Here is a 20,381-nt window from a genome sequence, read left to right as displayed (position 1 = left end):
GTGAATGAATGAATAAATGAAAGGCTGTATCGTGAAGGCATTTCTGTGTAGAACAATGTGGTGTGTGGTGGGGGGTATGATCTTATGATTATATGTATATATGCTTTTGTCCATGGTTCCTGGTCCATAACTCCCATGACACTTGTTGCAGTCTTTTGCTGTAATGTAGAGGTGCTTTAGGCCTCAGGAAACAGAATGTTTCTCTGACCTTCTTTGCCCTCCTTTCATCCACCCAAGGCGGGACTCTACAATCTGACTGTGGGTCATAAGACCCTCATTCCAGAGGAGGTCATGCCCCATACCCTGGAGGAAGGAATGCTGCACAGAGAGATGAAGAAGAATCTGGACAGACAGACCTTGCTGGGATTAGATCATACCCTTTTTGTCCAATCGCATTTTGTTCAATCACATGCTTCAGTCATGGACAACAAATGAAATCTCCATAAAAGACCCAGAGGACAGGGTTCAGGGAATTTCTGGAGGGCTGAATACGTGGAGGCAAACAAGAAGGTGAAGAAGAATTTATCCTGTCAGCACAGAAGCTCCTGCACTCAGGATCTTCTAGACCTCGCGTATGTATCTCTTCATCTGACTGAACCCTCAACCTGTGGGATCAGATACTCTTTCCAGGTAGATAGTGTTGGAGCTGAGTTGGAGGACACCCAGCTGGTGCCTACTACTTGGTGTGTGGGGGAAGATCCCCACACATTTGGTCACGGAAGTCTTCTGTGTTGATGACTGGTGTCATGGTGTGAGAGCAGAGGGAAAACATGGCTTGAGTGTTTTTCTGAAATAGGAGGACCTAAGAACTATACTGTTCTATGCCACAGAACTGGCCCCTCACCTTCCTTACAAGGCTGGCTATCCAATGGTGAGGAGAGGAAGTGGTAGCCTGAACCAGTCTCCCCACTTCCCCACCTTCCCACCCCAGTTCAGAGCCCAGATCCAGTAGACAGAGCAGAGATGAGGCCGGCTTGGAGCCAGGCAGGCTCTATCAGACACCTTCAGGCCAAGAATTTGCCCCTCTTGGGATGCAGGACTCAAAAGGCTTGTAGCATGGCCACCCTGTGGGCTGGGTGGGTGGAAAGCCTGGGATATTACTCTGGGGCAAGAGAGGGGCAGAAGGAAGGGCAAAGGAAAGGCCAGACTCCTTTCCGACCAGACTCCACTGTCGGATCCCTCTCCAACTCTTCCTGTGTGGGATGATGGCATTTTTCACAGAAGAATGGGGACATGTTGATATGGCCTACAAGGTAGACATCTTCACTCATCCCTCACCCTAAAGTGGCTGTGCCCAAGCAGCTGCCATGCTCTGTCCTCTTTCCCCTTCTCCTCTATCTTCTCTCTCCAACCCTCTTTCCACCATAGTGCCACACAGTGACCTATCTCCATCACTGGCCTATTTCCGTGTTGCCCACTTTTAGGCCTAGCTCAGAGGCCCCTTCCTCATCCAGCCTTGCCTTCCCAGGCCAGCCCCAAGCACTGTGAGCTCTACAAGCTGGAGGGGCTCTGTGGTTATACACCTGGGTTTTGGAATCAGACCTGTCTTTGAAACTGTTTTTTAACTGCGTGACTTTAGATACTCAAGTTCTTTAAAGAGACTGTAATTGTATCTGTTTCATAGGGTTATGGAACTTTAATGAGAAAATACATGTAAAGCACTTGTTGTATAATAAATGTTCAATGCAGGTTGGTATTGTTGGATATGGGCCGTATGAACCGGCTGAGACTTACAGTGTGTGCCTTGTGCTGTTAGTTGATATCTTAGTTCTTCTGTGCCTTATGCTGTTAATTGACATCTTAGTCCTTCCACATCCTATTTCTTCAGTTGGGTTACAGTATTCTTTTTTTTTTTATTTTTTTATTTTTATTTTTATTTTTTTTTGAGACGGAGTCTCGCTCTGTCGCCCAGGCTGGAGTGCAGTGGCCGGATCTCAGCTCACTGCAAGCTCCGCCTCCCGGGTTCACGCCATTCTCCTGCCTCAGCCTCCCGAGTAGCTGGGACTACAGGCGCCCGCCAGGTTGCCCGGCTAGTTTTTTGTATTTTTTAGTAGAGACGGGGTTTCACCATGTTAGCCAGGATGGTCTCGATCTCCTGACCTCGTGATCCGCCCGTCTCGGCCTCCCAAAGTGCTGGGATTACAGGCTTGAGCCACCGCGCCCGGCCCTGAGGGTTACAGTATTCTTAAGGCAGGGACTTATCTTAACTGTGTCGTCTCACAGCATGGACTTGTGCCAAGTAGGAATATTTGATTAATCGATTGATTAGCTAATCATACTTTGTAGATGCTTTTTGAGGAACAGAACTTTTGAATGCATGATAAACTTGGGTTCTTATCTGAATACAGTGGCTTTGAGGTTGGTTATATGGAGACTTTCGGTGTGGATCCCTAAGCCTCCTGAGATTTCTCGAGAGGCAGATATGCCTGCATAGGCTGCCCTGCCTGCTACTTCACAGAATGGGCTGCTACTTTTTACTTATTATTAAAAAAAAGTCAGCTATCAATCTGGCCTGTTTTGTTGACACAGGAGGTTCAAGATATAATGGGGACACAGGGAGATATCTCAATTCCCTTTTTTTGGAGACCAAAGTAGCCAAGAACATTGTGTGCTATCTTTACAATGAGAAGTAGTTTTTCCATTAAAAGGCAGATGCTTCATTTCCAAAAGTTAAATAGAATGGTCCTTAAAAATGATTCCAGCTGGTTAACTTTAGGGCTCTGGAGAATAAAATCAAATTCAAGAATATACCCCAACTTTAGTTCCACAGCATTTCTTCTTGATTGTGAAGTGAATAATTTTCCTGGCCTAGCACTCGGGTATTCTTGTCTTCAGTGATAAGATTGACAGCTATGCTGTGACTTCTGATGGCTTTGCTGCCCCACTGCCCTTCCACCCCACTGGTGATTAGGGAGAGAGCCACCCTAAAAGTTGTCACCACATGTACCTTCCACTCAGCCTCTTCTGGTTGTAACTCCCCATTCCTACTGTTAAACCCCAGGAAACCTCACACCACCCAACCAAAGTCAGCAATTCTCCCTTTTTTCTTTCTTTTGTTCTTTCAGGTATTCATTTACTCAGCAAATAGTAATTGGGTACCTACTATCTGCCAGGAACTGTGCTAGGAGCCAGGCATAGCATGGAGAGCAAAGCCAGGCACCATTCCTGAAGTCTAGAGTGGGGAGACAGATTTACCAAGCAATATTAGACATGAGGGTGCAGTTCTAATGTGGCCACGAGATAAATGCTCTGGAGGAAAGGAACGCAGTTCCTTGAGATCATATCACTAAAAAGCCTGTCCTAGAGTTGGGTGTGTGGTTCAGGGAAGGCTTCCCTGAGAAAAGGATGCTTGTGTTGGCACCTGAAGCTGAGTTGTAAACTAGGCGAAGGTGGGGGTGAGGAGAGATGCAGAGAGGGGGAAAAACATGTTCAAGGCCCTATGGCAGGAGATGGCATGGCTTATTTGAGGAACAATAGGAAGGCAATGTGGTGCCGCATGGAGTGTCAGGAGCAAGGAGGAGGGAGTGAAAAGAGACTGCAAGCAAGGCAGGGGCCAGACTCTGTGGGTGGGACGTGCCGTGTAGGGTTGAGGCCTTTACTATAAAAGCAATGGGAAACCAAGGAGGAGTTTTACATGTGTGTGGGATGGGGAGGAGTGGGTAGATGAATGACAGATTTTCATTTTAAAAGATCACCTTTTATTGTCAAGACTTGCAGTGGCTTCTGTCACTATGGAAACCATGTATGATCTCTGACCTCCACCAGGGCTAACTTCAGCCTTTAAAACCATCTTTCCAAATGAAATAAGGAAGTGCTGAGTTCTAGAAAATGTCACTTTCTCTTTCATCTGTATGTAAAAAGGTAATTGAAAAACAGAACTGTGACTAACATTTAGATCATTCAGCTAATCTTAATACTAGTAGGGGTCTTTGTATAATACACAGCGTGTTGTTAGCATTTTCTTGGAAGTTAACCTTTGGTGCTTCCAGGTAAAAGCACCAAATCTGCTTATCTCTAGGGTTGGGAATAAGAATAGACGATATTGCTTCCCTTGTGAGATTTTAGTACAAGTCGGGCTGGTAACAACAGATTGCCACCTATCGTAGCAGCAGTGTCTTAGACCTTTGAGTTGCACATTTGTTGTTCGACATGGAGCTGTCTGTGGTTGGGAAGGTGATGCCATTTCAAATCCCCTCTTTCCATTGTTTTCTCTCCTTCTTCGCAACAAACATGCCCTCCTACCCCACCCTACTCCACCTTTCTAGTGTAGTGTACCCGATTGTCACAAGTTAGATTCTCTGGAAACAAGTGCTGAGATGGAATTTGGAGTACAAGATGGTTATTAGGGATCAGCACCTATGAAGGAAAGAAGGAGAAGCAGGATTGGGCAGAGGGAGAAATCCAGCACAGTCCAACCCTGTGAAGCCTCAGCCAACCCACTGGGAAGCTCTGGATTTGTATTGCCCATCAGAGTGTCCCATGTCAGGCCAAAGTGACTGGGCTTTTACCCACTTCACTCAGTCACAGGACAGATGTGGGCTGCCCTGGGAGGGTATGACCTGAGGCCAGGTGGCTCTCTGCAGCTGAAGCATGCTTTAATCTTAATCTCTGCAGCCAGGCAGTCAGTCCTTTCTTGAAAGTGCTGTGCACGTCTACCACGTCAACCACCTGAATCTGCCATTCCAACATTAGGCTTTACGTTGTAACCGTGTCAGGCTGTAGAAAGAAATCTTTTCCTTTTTCACCTGGAGTTATGGCCGTTCAATGAATAAAAAAGCGATTGTTTTCAGAACAATGAAAATATAAAGGGAAGCTCTAAGAGTGGATTCTGTGAAATCATGAGAATGGCTCATGAATTTGAAACTGCTAAATCCACAGAAGTAAGTTAATACTGCAAAGCTCCACTTATGAAACTCGAGTCACTGTTTTTGAAAGGATAAAACAAAGCCTTACATGTGTAGAGCACTTCAATTTTCACAGCACTTTCTCATGTCATTTGAGTTCCATAATAAGCCTGTGAAGGGGGCAGGGCAGGTTTTATAAGCATTTCACAGATGAGGAAGTCAGGGCTCAGGAGGTTTAAATAATCTGCCCAAGGTCACATTGTTGAAACCTCATCAGTGTTCACCCATGCCCTGTTTATCAAAAATAGGAACTTTTTTGGCCCCCATCTCAGGCCACTGAGGAATGGTCAAAATGATGGACAGGAAGTGAAACAATAGAGCAGGGAGGTGATTCAAACTGATGGAGTGAAAAAGGGCTCAGACTGGCACTTGGCTCCAAGGCTTAAAAACAAACCTGGAGCAGGTACTGAATGCTAGAATGTGTAAGCTAGTCAAGAGAGAAAGCCAAGCCTGGTCTAGCAGATTAAGGAGGATTTTAAGAGAGCAATGATGTAAGAACATGATTTCCTAAAAACCATGTAGGGGAACTGTCATCTTGGCAGTGAATAGGTGCATAGAAGTCCTAAAAAAAAAAAAAGTGAATTTGGGGCCTGGTAGCCCAAGACCTTTCCTTCCTAGGTTGCAAAGGCAGAATAACAAACTAGAATAGATATGCCTTACCTCTCCAGAGAGACTGGTTGGGAGTGACCAAAAGGGATTCCTGCCAATATCAAGCCTAAAGAAGATGACACCCCATCTGCTGAGCCTGGAGACTCAAGCCAGGGACCAGAGGAGCGGCCCCAGCTAGGGGAAGCTTACCTTTTATTGCCAAAACTTGCAGTGGCTTCTGTCACTATGGAAGCCATGTATGATCTCTGACCTCCACCAGGGCCAACTTTAGCCTTTAAAACCACCTTTCCAAATGAAATAAGGAAGTGCTGAGTTCTAGAAAATGTCACTTTTTAGGTCAAACTGTGGACCCTAAACCCGTGCTACTTTCTTAAAGCTGTGTGAGCAAACACATGGTCTCCAAACCACCCCCAATTCTGTAATCATAAGAGGGTACCAGTATCCAGGCATCAGTGAGTATCCTGGCAGATGGACCTGGCTGGATGAGGTAAGGGAGTTGTACAGGTGTGCTGAGTCTATCTCTACTCCTGAGCCTGGGAGATGTGAGAAAACAGGAAGATGAGAGTCTCCCCGCAGTGACTTGATAGGGGATTGATAACCACCATTTGTGGATCTGTCCCTTCTGAGAAGGCACCTCAGCTGCTGGCCCTGAGCCTAGAAAGCAGACAAAAGAAAACATTACCCTCATACCTAAGGGGCATAGCAATGCTCTTAGAAGAGGGTCACATGAAACCAAGCCACTAGGGAACAGTAATACATTTAAAAATATTAACATTAGGACATAAAAATTCCAATAGAGCACAAAAAGACTTTCTGCAACCAAATGACAAGATCTGCAGACAAATTCAGTAGCTGAAGGAAAGAGAGGTAGTAGTTAATAGGAAGTAAATTTTCCAAGTTAAGAAAGGGCCTCAGTCTGCCTATTGGAAGGTTTTGGCAAGTTATGGGCAGGACAAATGATTCACAGGTTGGGAAATCCCGGAAGTCTAAGGATGAAAAGAAAATCCTACAATCTTCCAGAAAGAAAGTACAAGTGACTTATAGGGGAAGAAGGATCATGGGGGCATCAGCTTTCTCTTCTATGACACCTGAAGTCAGGATGATTGAGGCCAATTGCGTGAAGATTACTGAGAGAAAAACACTGCACACCAAGAATCCTGTAGCAAGACCCCACTTCTCTGTCAGGGTCAAGGAAACATAGTTGAGAATATACAAGGAAAAGATTTGTCACCCATATCTTCCATCAGAGAAAAGGGTGTTAAGATCTAACCAAACAATCGATGCATCAGCTTAAAGGCTGCAGGATGGAAGGAGGAAAAGGGAGAAAAAAATTAGTGGTGAGCAAGGAGCCTTACAACACATCACCAGTTAAATTCAGACAGACAATAATAGACAGTTCAGGAATGTGTAACTGCGAAAATAGAAGAGACATATTTCAAGGGAAATGTTAACAATAGCCTGGAACAAAAAGTTCTAAAGGAGAAAGAGAGGAAGTGAAGTTTCCACAGGTCTCACATTGGTGTGTGAGAGTGGGAAGTGAAAGCACTCTAAAGGCCTCATGCTGGGGGAGGAGGAACAGCAGGAGAGGAGAGAATCTGGGGAAACAGTTGGACTCTTATGTTGGTATAATGGAAGAAAAGAATGAGTTTGACTACCAGTGACATAAATGAGAAGGAGCTGGTAGAATGAAAAACTAGACTAGAGCTCCCAAATCAAGAAGAAAATAATGAATAGCAACTTGATAACTAATACAAAGAACATCAAGGGGGCTTAAATGAGTAATAAATATTAAGTAAAATAGAAGAAATAAAATTCAGTGTGTTATTAAATGTGAATAGAATTATGCTTAAAAGAGAGACTATTAGATTAATCTAAAAGCAGACAGTTATATGCTTTCTTGTTTTTATATATATGTATATCTATATACATACACACACAAACACAAGAAAGAAACACATTTAACAAGTGTGATAAAGGTTGAGAATAAAAAGTCAAGAAAAAAGACCAGGCAAACGCAAATAACAAAGCAGGAAAGAATTACTATGCTAATACCCAACAAAATGAAATGTAAGGAGCACTGAATAAGACAGAGTTGCTATGTAATGATAAGATAATAATTTGCAAAAAGTCACTAACCAGTATGTGTTAAAAATCAAATGTGAAAATTAGTAAAGCAATGTGTGATTCCAGTACCTTTTTTCTTTACAGACAGCAAGAAGTTGCGCCCCCCTGAACTCGCCCCCATTCTATCCAGTCCTACTCCATAAATAACCATTCTGGGTCATACAAATACATATGCGCTTGCAAAGACGCAGACAAAAGATGCTAACTATACTTATCTCCTTCTGGGTCAGTATTTACAGATTTGCCCCCATTCCTTATTTCTACGAGGAGAGATTTCTCTAAAATGACCCATGTCCTCTTTCCCCTTCTCCCCCTTTGCTTCTCCCCAGAGAGGAGGAATGTCTTGGCTGACTCATCTTCTTCACCTCTCCTCTTTCCTCTGTGTAGCCAGCCTTATCAGCAAGCTGTCATTCTGGTCTACACTCACGTGGTTCCAGCTCTCCATTCTGGTCTACACTCACGTGGTTCCAGGGGCAGCCTCTGTGCAGAAAGGCCTCGGGTGTTCAGTGCTGCCTGTGATCAGTGGGTCTGTCTTTCTCATTTTGAAAAATTGTTGCTGAGCATTTAATGTCACCATTTCCAATGTCAGCTTTATCCCTAATAAAGTTGATGTTTTGATCTCCATCTGTCTTGCTCTCATCCTACCACTTGATTGGTTTAGAATTCTGGTGGAGAAAACAGGAACTCAATTCTGGTGGTCTCCTTACAACTCCAAAGCCACCTTCTTCTTCCCAAAGTCAACCAGCCGTCTTTAATATGGCTATACTCCTCAGCTGCACTTCCTCTCCCCTCATTCATTCCCCAAGTCATGGTCATGTAGCTTCTCCTCCCATCAAACATTGAACCCATCCTGCCAAGGTCGCTGATGACTTATTTGCAAAATACAATGAAAACTTTTCAGTCTAAAGGTCAATCTTACTTGAACGTCTCTGCAACTTTCAAAGCTCTTCATCACTTCCTCCTCCTTGACATTCCTTCCTTTCTGAGCTTCCACGACATTACTTTCTCTTGGTTTTCCTCCTACTTCTCTGACTGTTCATTCTCAGCCTCCTTGAACTGTTCTTCACCTTCTGTGCACCTTAACTGCTAGTGTTCTCCAGGGTTGTGCCCTACATCCTCACGCTATTGACTCTTCCTTGATGATTTTATCCACTGCCAAAGCTTCTGACCACCACATACCCAAACCCTGCCTGCTGCCCAGGCAAGCACCAGTGGTGTGACTCCATGTGTGATGGAAGAAGGTACCATATCATTTTATTTTTTGTTGCTTTATTAATGACAGCAAGATGTTTTCATATTTTACTGATCAGTTGTGCATGTTTGTAGGTATATGTGTATAAATCCTTTCCTCACTTGACATTTCTTATGCTCTTCCCTTCTCCTCTTCCTTTCTGTCCTGCACCTTAGTTTGGGTCCACAACACACCTCAATGATGTCACTGTGCCACTTCTCCAAGTGCACCTTCTACTCCCAGTCTGCTAGTTTGTGAGTCCAGACTCGATTCTTCAGTCCGTGTGATATGTTCACACACAGGGCCCTCCATGACCCCACCTCTGCCTACTCTCTCTCTGCCCTTGTGCCTTATGTTCCTTCTTCTAGCTTCTGGGAGGTGCCTTCTCCCTCCCTGCTCCTTGCCACTGTCAAGCTCATTTCTCTGCCTGTTTTCCTCGTCTCCCCTTCTCTGACTGGCTGACTTTATTCTTTAAAACACACATCTGGTGTCCCTTCTGGGGAGCCCTCCAGTCCCACCTCCCAGGGAGGGCTAGCTGCCCCGACTGTGCACTCCCACTGCAATTGTATTTACCCATCCTGGTGTGTATCTGTCTGGTCATTTCTCAATGGCCTGTTGCTCCCTGTCTGTCTCCCTGCCAGGCTGTGAACTCCTTGGGGATACGCCTGTATCTTGCTCATCTAATACTCCCAGAACCTCATGCATACCTGGCATGTAGTAGACATTCAATACATTTTTGAATGAGTGAATGTGTGACAGAGGGCAGTGCCCTTACAATTTCTTTCTGAGATCTCCCTTCCTGACCACAGGATTCACTCGCTGAAGGGGTGTGATCAGTTTCATACCAGCAGCACCCTCTGCCCACTGAGAGATGGTTCTCCACTGGGAAACTTTCTTCATCCCTGGTGGTATTTGAAGGGAGTTCTCTATACGTGTTTAGCTTGTAAAATTTCCCTCTGTCATTGGCCCTGGCCTTGCTGGCCTTCCCATTACACTTCTTGGGGGTCACTACTAATACCCATATCTTCTGCTGTTTTTCAAAAGGCCCCTAGCCTTAATATCCAAATAGACACTGAAAAGGGGTGGAAATCCTGGGGGCAGTCAGCTCTCAGAGGGTGCCTTGTTGGTGTCTCCTGCCCCTCTGGTTTGCCATTGCCTGGCTCCTGCTGAGTCTGGAGTGGGGCCCTATGTGTGAAGCAGTAGCCGCCTGTTAAAATGCTCTAGGTCATCTCAGCATGGACCAAGGGCTGTTATGGCCAAGAGCCTGGCATCCCAGAGTCAAGTGATGAGAAGAGAGGAGGCAGGCCAGGGCAAGAACATGGCTCAGACTCGTGTGGGAGTGTATTAGTCAGGGTTTTTCAGAGAAACAGAACCAATAGGGTGTGTACAGAAAAAGATTTATTATAAGGAATTGGCTTATGCAATTATGTAGGCTGACAAATCCCAAGATCTGTAGGGTAAGTTGGCAAGCAGGAGACCTACGAGAGCATAGGCCCAGTCTGAGGACCAGCAGGCTGAAAGCCCAGGAAGAGCCAATGTTTCAGTTTGTATCTGAAGGCAGGAAGAGGCCAACGTCCTAGCTTGAAGCCAGTCAGGCAGCAGCAATTCTCTTACCCGGGGGATGGTAACTTTTTGTCTATTCAGGCCTTCAACTGATTTTTTGAGGCTCACTTGCACTGGGGAGGGCAATCTGCTTTACTCCAACTTATTCCGTTTAAATGTGAATCACATCCAGAAACACACTCCCCAACACACCCAGAAAAATATTTGACCAAATATCTGAGCACCCTATGACCCAGTCAAGTTGACACATAAAATTAACCATCACAGGGAGCAATAGGGTGATCAGGTAACTCTCAACTCCGGCTGTTGGAAGGCACATTTAACCTACACACACACACCCCCGCCCTGTAACTCAGGATTCCCAGTGAGGGTGGTTCCACCCGTTAAGAGGTGTCTTTGGAAATTTATGGAGGCATTTGTTACTATCACAGTTTGTTACAACAATGAATGTGGGATGCCACTGACATTTATTGTCCAATAAATGTCGATGGGGGACGGGTGGGGAGGATGTCAGATGCTCTGTAGTGGTCAGGACCATCCACATCACAAGTGACTGTCCCTTATGACTTTCAAATGTCTCACTTGATGTTTATGTCCATGAAAACCTGTTTATACTTAGGTGGATCTAGCATCCAACCCCATTTTATATATAAAAACACAGGATTTTTTTTTTTTTTTTTTTTTTTTTTTTTTGCAGTTTTAACATACACTGAATTTTTCAGGAATGCAGCATAGAGTGAAGATGGTACATGTTTGTTCAGGACTCTATGAAGATTGTTCACCATTTTGGAAAATCATGTTACGTATGGCAATGGTGATCACAGTGTTTGAGCCATCCTAAAAACACATGTGAATCTGTGTGCATTTACATCTGTTGCATTCATGGCGACTCTACACATAGGTGCAGACAACTACTCACTAGGTTTTCCAGTGTAGTCATGTACAAGTTTTTTCAGATACTGAAATGCTTATTTTTCTATAAAATTGCTTTTCTTTCTTTCTTGATTATAACCCAGTGAGTGCATTATATATATATTTTTTATATTATGAATTTTGGGAGAAAATGTTGTGTGTAGGTAGATATATTATCTATGGGTTTCATCTGAGTATAACAAAAGGAGAGTTACAAGTTATGTGGTGTTGGTTGGTTGGTTTTCATTGGTTTGTTTTTTCTGAGATGGAGTCCTGTGTTATAAGAAGGGACACTGAGTCTGATGTGGCGGAGAGCCACTATTTCAACTGAACTAGTGCCTGTGAAGAACACACATCTGTCTGTTGGGCTGAGCCTGGCCCCAAGGGGCCTGTGGACATTGGATCCTGAAGACACCGGATCCTTGATTACCTTATTTTCCACTTTGAGGACACTTCAGAGATTAAGTCCCCAAGCAACTGACTGATAAGTCCTACTCCACAGTATCACTGGAATATTTCTCTGTTCTACCAAGGAATGGAAGAATCAAGAGGCTTCACACCTAGCTCCTCCCAGGAGCTTGCAGTCCCCGCCTCCTCCATGAAGACCTCCCTGATCAGCTCCACATCGAGGAGCCTCTTTCTCCACTTCTCTGTTCTGCCCACTTGCTGCACCTTAACTTTTTTTTCATAAGTTCATTTCTTATGTTCTCAAAATGACTGTAAACTCCTTGAGGAAGGAAATGGATGTGTTCTGTGTCCTAAGGCATTCATTAAGAATGTCAAATGGGCTGGGCATGGCACCTCACATCTGTAATCCCAGCACTTTGGGAGGCCAAGGTAGGTGGATCACTTGAGGCAAGGAGTTTGAGACTAGCCTGGCCAACATGGTGAAATGCCATCTCTACTAAAAATACAAAAATTAGCTGGGTGTGGTGTGTGCCTCAGGAGGCTGAGGCAGGAGAATCGCTTAAACCCCAGAGGCAGAGGTTGCAGTGAGCTGAGATCATGCCACTGCATGACAGAGCAAGATTCTGTCTCAAAGGAGAAAAAAAAGAAAAAAGAAAAAAAGAAGAGAATGTCAAATGAATTAGTGAATGGATGGATGAGTGAACGCATGCATGCATGATTTGGGGGATGGGAACATTAGATGGCTCTACTAATTTAATCCCAGTGTCTGTGGAAATCAAACACAGGAAACTGCTTCGTGCTTTCTACCAGCCAGCTCACCAACTGAGCCCCTAATGGTGCCTTAGGCTTTACTCAGGAGTTTAATTAAGCCCTGGCGCTTGATTCTGAAAGAAATGGAGAACAGTGATGAACACAAACAGGAGAGATCTGGGCAGTAACCAGCCTGGCATATGGCGCCGTGGATCACCCACCGGCCTTAGGGCTGGACTAAGTCCTAGGTAACTTTACTTCTAAATGTTACTCGTGTTTATTCTTTCAAGATGCTAGACGATTAAGACCTTTTCTTGACTACCCGAAACCAAAAAATACGGGTTGCTTTTGGATCATTACTGGTGTATGCAGAGTCATTGGAGATGTAGTGGGAGTAGGGAAAACAGTTCTGGGTTTGGATGCAAAAGACTGAGCTTGATCCCAGACTTTCCCCACAACTAGATGTATGGCCATGGGCAAGCTAGTTCATATTTCCAGGTTTAAACCTATGGTTCAATGAAATGCAGTAAACAACGATTCAGAGGAATTACACAGCGATGTGTTTATAGTAGATACGACATGAAGTCAAAAATACTTGTACTTTCAGGCCTCTCATTGCCCTGGCCCCTTCCAAAGCCCTGTGTTGCCTTTTGTTAGACAGTATCACTATCCTAAACCTGGGTCTCATATTAATTTCTTCCAGGTTCAAAATTCTATGTTTCTGGGCAATGAATTTGAAAAAGAACATTTTCTGTTATACAACTGCATTCTATTCCATAACTTGTCATCTTTTATTTTCAAGGACCCCACTGTGTCATATATACATTGTTCCTTTCTTTAGGTACTTAGCATGATTTTGGACAAATCTGATAGAGAAAATTGAAAGTCTAGATCCCTGGGATTTACTAGTATAATGCTTAAAGTTGAGCCACATTCTCAACTTTATCGTAGTTGAAAATTCTACAGCAAGAATTCTTTAACTGTAAGGTCTATGTTGGGTTACTATGAGTTTTGTTCTAGTCTCATTTTCATGGCTCAGGAGTTCTGGACATCTGATGCTGCCCGTGCAATTCTCTTCCTTTCTTTTTCTAGAAGAGCTTCGCCTCTGGCCACTTGGAAGCTGGGCCGTGGGAGGTCCAGGGGTAAACTATGCATTGAGCTGACAGTGCTCAGTAAGACAAATCTTTACTCTGTGGCAATCTGGTTTGGACACCTACCCTAATCAAACTGGGAACATCTGGGGAGGACTCAGGAGTTATCTTAATTATAGACACCTCTGACTTACAGTGATTCAACTTGTGATTTTTCAATTTATAATGGTGTGAAGTTCACTTTCAGTAGAAACTGTACTTCGAGTACCCATACAACATTCTGTTTCTCACTTTCAGTACAATATTCAATAAATTATATGAGCTATTCAACACTTTATTATAAAATAGGCTTTGTGTTAAATGATTTTGCCTAATGGTGCACTAATGTAAGTGTTCTGAGCACATTTAAGATAGGCTAGGCTAAGCTATGATGTTTGGTAGGTTAGGTGGACTCAATGCAACCCCCCCCTTTTTTTTGAGAGGGAGTCTCGCTCTGTCACTAGGCTGGAGTGCAGTGGCGCCGTCTCGACTCACTGCAACCTCTGACTCCTGGGTTCAAGCTATTCTCCTGCCTCAGGCTCCCAAGTAGCTGGGGTTACAGGCATGCGCCACCACGCCTGGCTAATTTTTGTATTTTTAGTAAAGATGGGGTTTCACCACGTTGGCCAGGATGGTCTTGATCTCCTGACCTCATGATCCACCTGCCTCAGCCTCCCAAAGTGCTGAGATTACAGGCATGAGCCATGGCGCCCAGCCTCCACTTTCAATTTACAATATTTCCAACGTACAATGGACATATAGGGATGAGCACTATGGTAAGTTGAGGAGCATCTGTACTTGTTGGATAAGTATGAGGCTCAATCCCTATGGTTAGTGTTGTACTCTGCTAGCCCAAGAGGCTAGAACAGAGAAAGTGGATGGCAGGGGAGGCGAATATCTATGGACTGCAAGTCCTTACAATGGGCTCTTTCTTCCCAGACTTCTCAGTCCTCACCACCCCTACATCCTGCCAGCAAAGAACACCCACAGGACATCTGTCTTCAGCTTGCTGTTCAGATCCACTATAAGGGCTTCACCCTGTAGCAACTTGGCTTGGACACTGACCCTAGGCAAACAGGCAATGTTTTTTGAGATAGGGTCTCTTGCTTCTTGTCCAAGCTGGCCTCAGCCTCCAGGGCTCAAGCAATCCTCTGGCCTCCCAAGCAGCTGGGACTGCAGGCACATAACTGTGTGCCCTAAACTTGTAAATTTTGTCTGGTTCAGGAATTCTCTTAATTATTTTGTTTTTCTTGTAACTGGTATTTTGTTCCCTTTGTGAGGAGGGAAAAGGAAGTGTTTTCTTTATTTATCCTGTTTTGTCATTTTCACCAAAAATGAGGTTACAAATCTACTTCTGACTTTAATTTGTAACAAACCCCAGAATTTTGTTATTGTTTTGCCTCTGACTTTTGTTTTCCCAACATAAAATCACTTCCACCTCAGAATTATAACCCCTAAGGTCCCTAGAACTCTCAAAATTCCAGATCAGTGGACAGCTTAAAGGGTTTCCCATTAACATTTACTCTACCTGTCTGAAATTTGCATCTTCCATTGCTCTTTCTCACTTAATTTTGATTTATATGTATTTGTTTGTTAGTTGGACTTAAATAGACATTTTTAACCAGTTTTAAAGTTGCCTTTTATTTTTGGCTCATAATTATGTTTTAGTTTATATTATTTTATTGCCATTTCATTTTCAGCCAGCCAGGAGCTGGCCTGGATTAGAAGAACTGGATTCTAACCTACCCCTCATTGGTCTGTTACATTGTCACACAGGGTGCATTACTTAATTCGTCAGACTGGGGCTCAGTCAATGTGATGACCCCTCTCTTTACAATGTTCTAGTAGCCTATAAATTGGCTTTGTTTTATTCACTCTGATTTCTATGTTAGCATCTTTGGAAAAATTCCTAAACTTACTTGGGAACAAATTGTTATTATATGAGGCTAATGGTAACTAGAAATAACTAGAATAATTCCCAAGAAGTTATGACTTTATAAAATATTCATCTTTGGCAATGACCAGAAATGTCTACCTTTACATAAATAAGTGTGCCCACTCTTTTTGGGGCTGGCCGGGAGTCTTCTGACTGGCCTTCAAGTGTGGGAATAGCCCCATTCCAAGTGCTGCTTGATTGTAAAATTGGACCAAGTCTGTCGTCACACTGCCCAGTCTTTGGGTGGGGGGAGCTGAGAGATTCTGTGAATATTGTCAGAAGGGACACGTTTTTGGATAGGGGGAAAAAAAAGAAGCAAGATCCCCAGGTCCCCTGATTTTAGCCGTGACGTAGAAAAGCTCCACACAGACCCTCCTCCCTTCCGCCCTGGCACAGAGTCCTGTTGTCCTTTCATAGGCGGTGTCAGAAACCCTGTGGTGAAATTCAGCCTGTGGAGTCCAGAAATTTGGAGTGTTCTTGGGGGGAAAAATCCACACACACAAAGCAACATTTGGAAATCCCTGTGGTGAGTTGGGAGGCAGGGACGGGATGCAGTGTGGGAAGGTTGGAAGGGAAAGCGCCGGTGTACATCCCTCCCTCTTCTCTCCAGGGCTCTGAGTGTCAGGGCTGAGATGAAGATGACACCCTGGCAGAGGAGGAGGCAGGGTACTGGGGGTGGGGCATGGACATTAAGGTCTGTGCTGAGCTTTACAGTTTGCAAGCACTTTCACGTTATCTCGTGGGGGTAGATCAGTGGCTCCATAGCCATTTTATAGGCAAAGACATTGAATTTTACAGTGGTTAAATAAATTTCATAAGACCACATGGTTGAAAAAAAAAGTAGAGACACACCCAAATCCAAAAATTTTGTGCTGGAAGGTTTTCATGTCATAAAACATTTCCATCTCCGTTTATCATTGATCCCACAAGTTCTACTACTTAACTTTAATTTCTTTGGAAGCTTAATTGACTTTTTCCTTCTATAGGACATCTGCACTTAAATTCTTCAGGAAGTATTATGCCTGAGTGTGGCTACTCCGTACCTGAGAGCAGCTTCCTATAAGGAGGAGCTTCTCAGCAGGCAAGGAGAGAGAGAGCTGGAGAAAGGCCAGGCATGGCGAGCAATTGTGGGCCACCCAAGGGCCTGGACTCTCAGGGTGTGATAACATGGTGGTAGGGGTTTGGGAAGAGGCCCAGAGACAGCGGCCCTGGAGGCCACTGCAAGGGAAAACAGGAAGAAGGCAGTAGGTCAAGTTCCTTCTTCAAACCAAACCAACTAAGCCCTGTCCAGGGCCCTTCCTCTGGCTCCAGCATTCATTTGGTGCGGAGGAAAACACTGAATTCCTTGGAGCCATTATTGAGGCTTGAAAGTTTGGAAGCTCTATGTTAGCAGCATTTTAGGGACAGTTCAGCCAGAAGTGGATGTGTTCCCTACAGACATAAAATTCTAGAAACTGCATTGTTTCCTAATGGGATCACTGGTTATGGACTCATGGAGCTGAAAAAGTCTCCACAGTGGGAGAGAAACTGAGAGGTGCTGAATCCAGCTGGTGAGACCCAGCACAGTAGGGGCTGGCTCAATGCCACCAGTGAGTTAGTGTCCCCCAAGGTTGTTACAGTCAAATGCACTTGCAAAATCGTAATGGGGAAGCGGGGGGTGGGGGTGATGCAAGGATAGAGAGCATTTTGTCAAGCATCAGATTATGACAAGGGCTTTTCCTAAAAATTAAGAATGTGATGACTGAAAGGGGCCTAGGATATATTTTATATATTTGGAGGTGGTACCGGTATTTGAGTATTTCTAGTTTGCTTTTATTATGTGGATGATGAACAGTAACAACAGAAGCATCAGCAACAAACTCTTACATAAAATTTATCTCTAAATGCCAAAGCAGTTTGTTTCTCTAAATATAGCATACAAAAAGAGAGAGGCATTTACATAAAGTGACTCGCTATTGTCACTTGTGCTTCCCAATCAGGTAAGGGTTGCACAGTTTAGGCGAAAGCCTCCACTGGCTGCTTGTTCTCTGCTCAGCTCTTGGGCACAGACACCTGCCCTGCCTTGTGATGAGGACGCCTTCCTCTGACAAAGGCAGAGATCTCCATACTCACTGAAAGCTCCTTTCCATGTACAGGGAGGCAGGAAGGGGCGCGCAGGTTTCCACTCAGCCTATTTCAAGCCCAGCCTAAACAGCCCCTTTGCCTGTGGAACCAGGTCTGACCCCTGGCCCGTGGCGAGAAGGCCACACCAGATGCAGATATGAGACAGGAGCTGTAGCTCCATCTTCTCTTGCAGAAGGGGATGAGTGTGGTGCTCCCTGGCTTAGCAGCTGCTCTCAGGAATTTTATTTATCATGGTTTTTTTTTCCTAAACAGCATTTCTCTCCATTTAGTTCACAGGATGTTGATGGGTTTCTCTTCCTTTTGGGGCCCCTCCCTGTTGATGAGAGTCCAGGCCTTCACCCTTCCCAGCATAGTCCAGCCTGCCTGGATATTCTTTCATGGGCCTCTGGGGCCAGAGGATGAGTCCCTAGTGCTGTCCATCTGCTCTGTGAATGTCTGTTCAGTTCAGTACACGTTCACTGAAGAGCCACCCTGGGAGGATCCAGATTAGGCCTGGAGAATATAGCAATGGAAATGTTTGATACCTGACTTCATGGAGCCTGTAGACCAATGAGGGACACAAGTGGGATCTTAAAAATCACCGACAAGACAGAGAGAGATATGATCAAGTTAGAAGGTCTTTTCTTAAAGAACCCAGAGATAATCTACCCCTAGATATGCAGACAAAATTGGAGCCAAAGGGGGTGGATGAACTGGTTTGAGGACTCTAAGGATGGCACAAGTGATTTCAAATCGAAAGATGGGGAAGGAGCTCCTGGAGAAGGTGGCAACTGGGCAGGGCATCATGAGGGAAATTGGATTGTGGCAGAGGGAGAAGGGTGAGCAGAGGCTGGGAAGGAAAGTGTGGTGGGCTCCCCCTGCCAACAGTAGGCAGTCATGGGGGGTCTAGGGGCATGGTGGGTAGATGGGGAAAGGTGCTCACAGGGTCCATCAGTGATGATTGTGAAGAGCCTGAATTCCATGTGCAATGGAGAGGCACTGGTGGGTCACAGATGACTTCTATGGGGGGCTTGGCCAGCAGTGTGCAGGGTGGTTGGAAGAACAGGTCTAGTTCAAAGGCTATAGCTTGGATGTGGGCAAGAGACAGCAAGGCCCTGGAGTAAGCTGGCTGGAGTAGGGAGACAGGAATGGGTTGAAGGCACAGGGAGGAGAGAACCCACCCATTGGGTTCCAGCTGCACTGTCCAGGCCATGAGCCACAGGTGGCTCTCGAGCACTGGAGTGTGGCTGGTCTGAATTGAGATGTGCTCTAAGGATAAGACACACACTAGGTTTTGAAGGCTTGATGTGAAGAATGTACAATTCTCAATCATTTTAAAAATATTGATCACATGATGAAATAATTTCATTTAGAATATACTGGGTTGAATGAAATATATTATTAAGATTAATTTCACCTGTTTCTCTTTTTAATCTGTGTGTTACACAATTTAAGATTACTTACATGGCTCACATTCTATCTCCATTGGACAGCACTGGGTTAGAGGGGAAGATAATAAGGCAAAGTTTTGGGGATAGGAGGAACAGGGCTGAGAGGAGGACCTGAGAAGCGGGGTTAAGGAAAGAGGAGAGATGATGCAGATTTGGTATTTTCCCAGATTGAGGCAGCTTTTGGGCCTCTTGGGGCCACAAGGAGCTTCAGAAATTGCCGGTGTCTTTATTTACATGGAGCACGTGGAATGTCCCTCTGGCCTCCCCAGTCACCTGGCACCTAACCATGTGCTGTTTTTTGTTTTTTGTGTTTTTTTTTTTGAGACAGAGTCTCACTCTGTCACCCAGGCTGGAGTGCAGTGGCACGATCTCGGCTCACTGCAATCTCTGCCTCCCAGGTTCACGCCATTCTGCTGCCTCAGTCTCCTGAGCAGCTGGGACTACAGGCACCTGCCACCACGCCTGGCTAATTTTTTGTATTTTTAGTAGAGACAGGGTTTCACTGTGTTAGCCAGGATGGTCTCGATCTCTTGACCTTGTGATTCACCCGCCTCGGCCTCCCAAAGTGCTGGTGTGATTACAAGTGTGAGCCACCGCACCCAGCCCCATGTGGTGTTTTGTGCTTGACTGTTGCTTACCTGTGTCTCTGAGTCTTTGCCTCAGCCAGATGAAAAGCCTTCTCAGGGCAATGCCATTGTATCCTGTCTGTTCTATCCAGTGCTTACTTCACCCAGGCCTGGGGGTAGCAGGAGCTCCCTGGAACTTGGCAAACATCCTTATATTGGGAGGAGCTTGGCTGGTTTTCCTTGATCTCCCTCTTCCCAGTGTGTGGCTCTTGACAACTGATTGGACCCCAGATTTAAGGTAAGACTGTATGATGTGATGCTCACAGTATGCACATGATGCAGCTGTGAGCAGGGATGGGAGCCGAGGATGGTGCCTGGGCAAAGAGGGGAAGAGCATTGGATGGGGAGATCTGAGTTGGAAGGTCAGCTCCTCAAGGGTCTACTCATTGGAGTCTCCACATCTGTGAAAGGAGGGGATGATATCTACCTCCTAGTGTTGTAGGAACTAAGAGTTAATACATGTTAACAAAGGATGGCTGGCATTCAAGTGTTGCTCTGTAACCCACAAAAGGTGTTCACATCCATGAGCTCATCTGAACTTCACAGTAGGGCAGGCATTATTATAATTTCCATTGACAGACAAGAAACCTGAGGTTCAGAGAATACAAATGACCTGATAGAGATCACCTGACTA

The 20,381-nt window shown here is 44.9% G+C and overlaps 1 protein-coding gene across 1 annotated transcript in view; it reads left to right on the top strand.

The window, feature by feature from the left end:
• Positions 1-470: 470 nt before the first annotated feature.
• Positions 471-20,381, top strand: part of LOC104656901 (aromatase) — a 127,000-nt gene continuing 107,089 nt past the window's right edge. Inside the window, exons 1-2 of the mRNA XM_010356597.1 lie at positions 471-572; positions 15,985-16,093. The gene's annotated coding sequence lies outside the window, so the exon portion shown is untranslated. The remainder of the gene's footprint in view (positions 573-15,984; positions 16,094-20,381) is intronic.

The sequence above is a fragment of the Rhinopithecus roxellana genome, chromosome 5, assembly GCF_007565055.1.
Source record: "Rhinopithecus roxellana isolate Shanxi Qingling chromosome 5, ASM756505v1, whole genome shotgun sequence".
NCBI lineage: Eukaryota > Metazoa > Chordata > Mammalia > Primates > Cercopithecidae > Rhinopithecus > Rhinopithecus roxellana.
The sequence above is the reverse complement of the archived record's forward strand: the minus strand, read 5'-3'. Positions and strand labels throughout refer to the sequence as shown.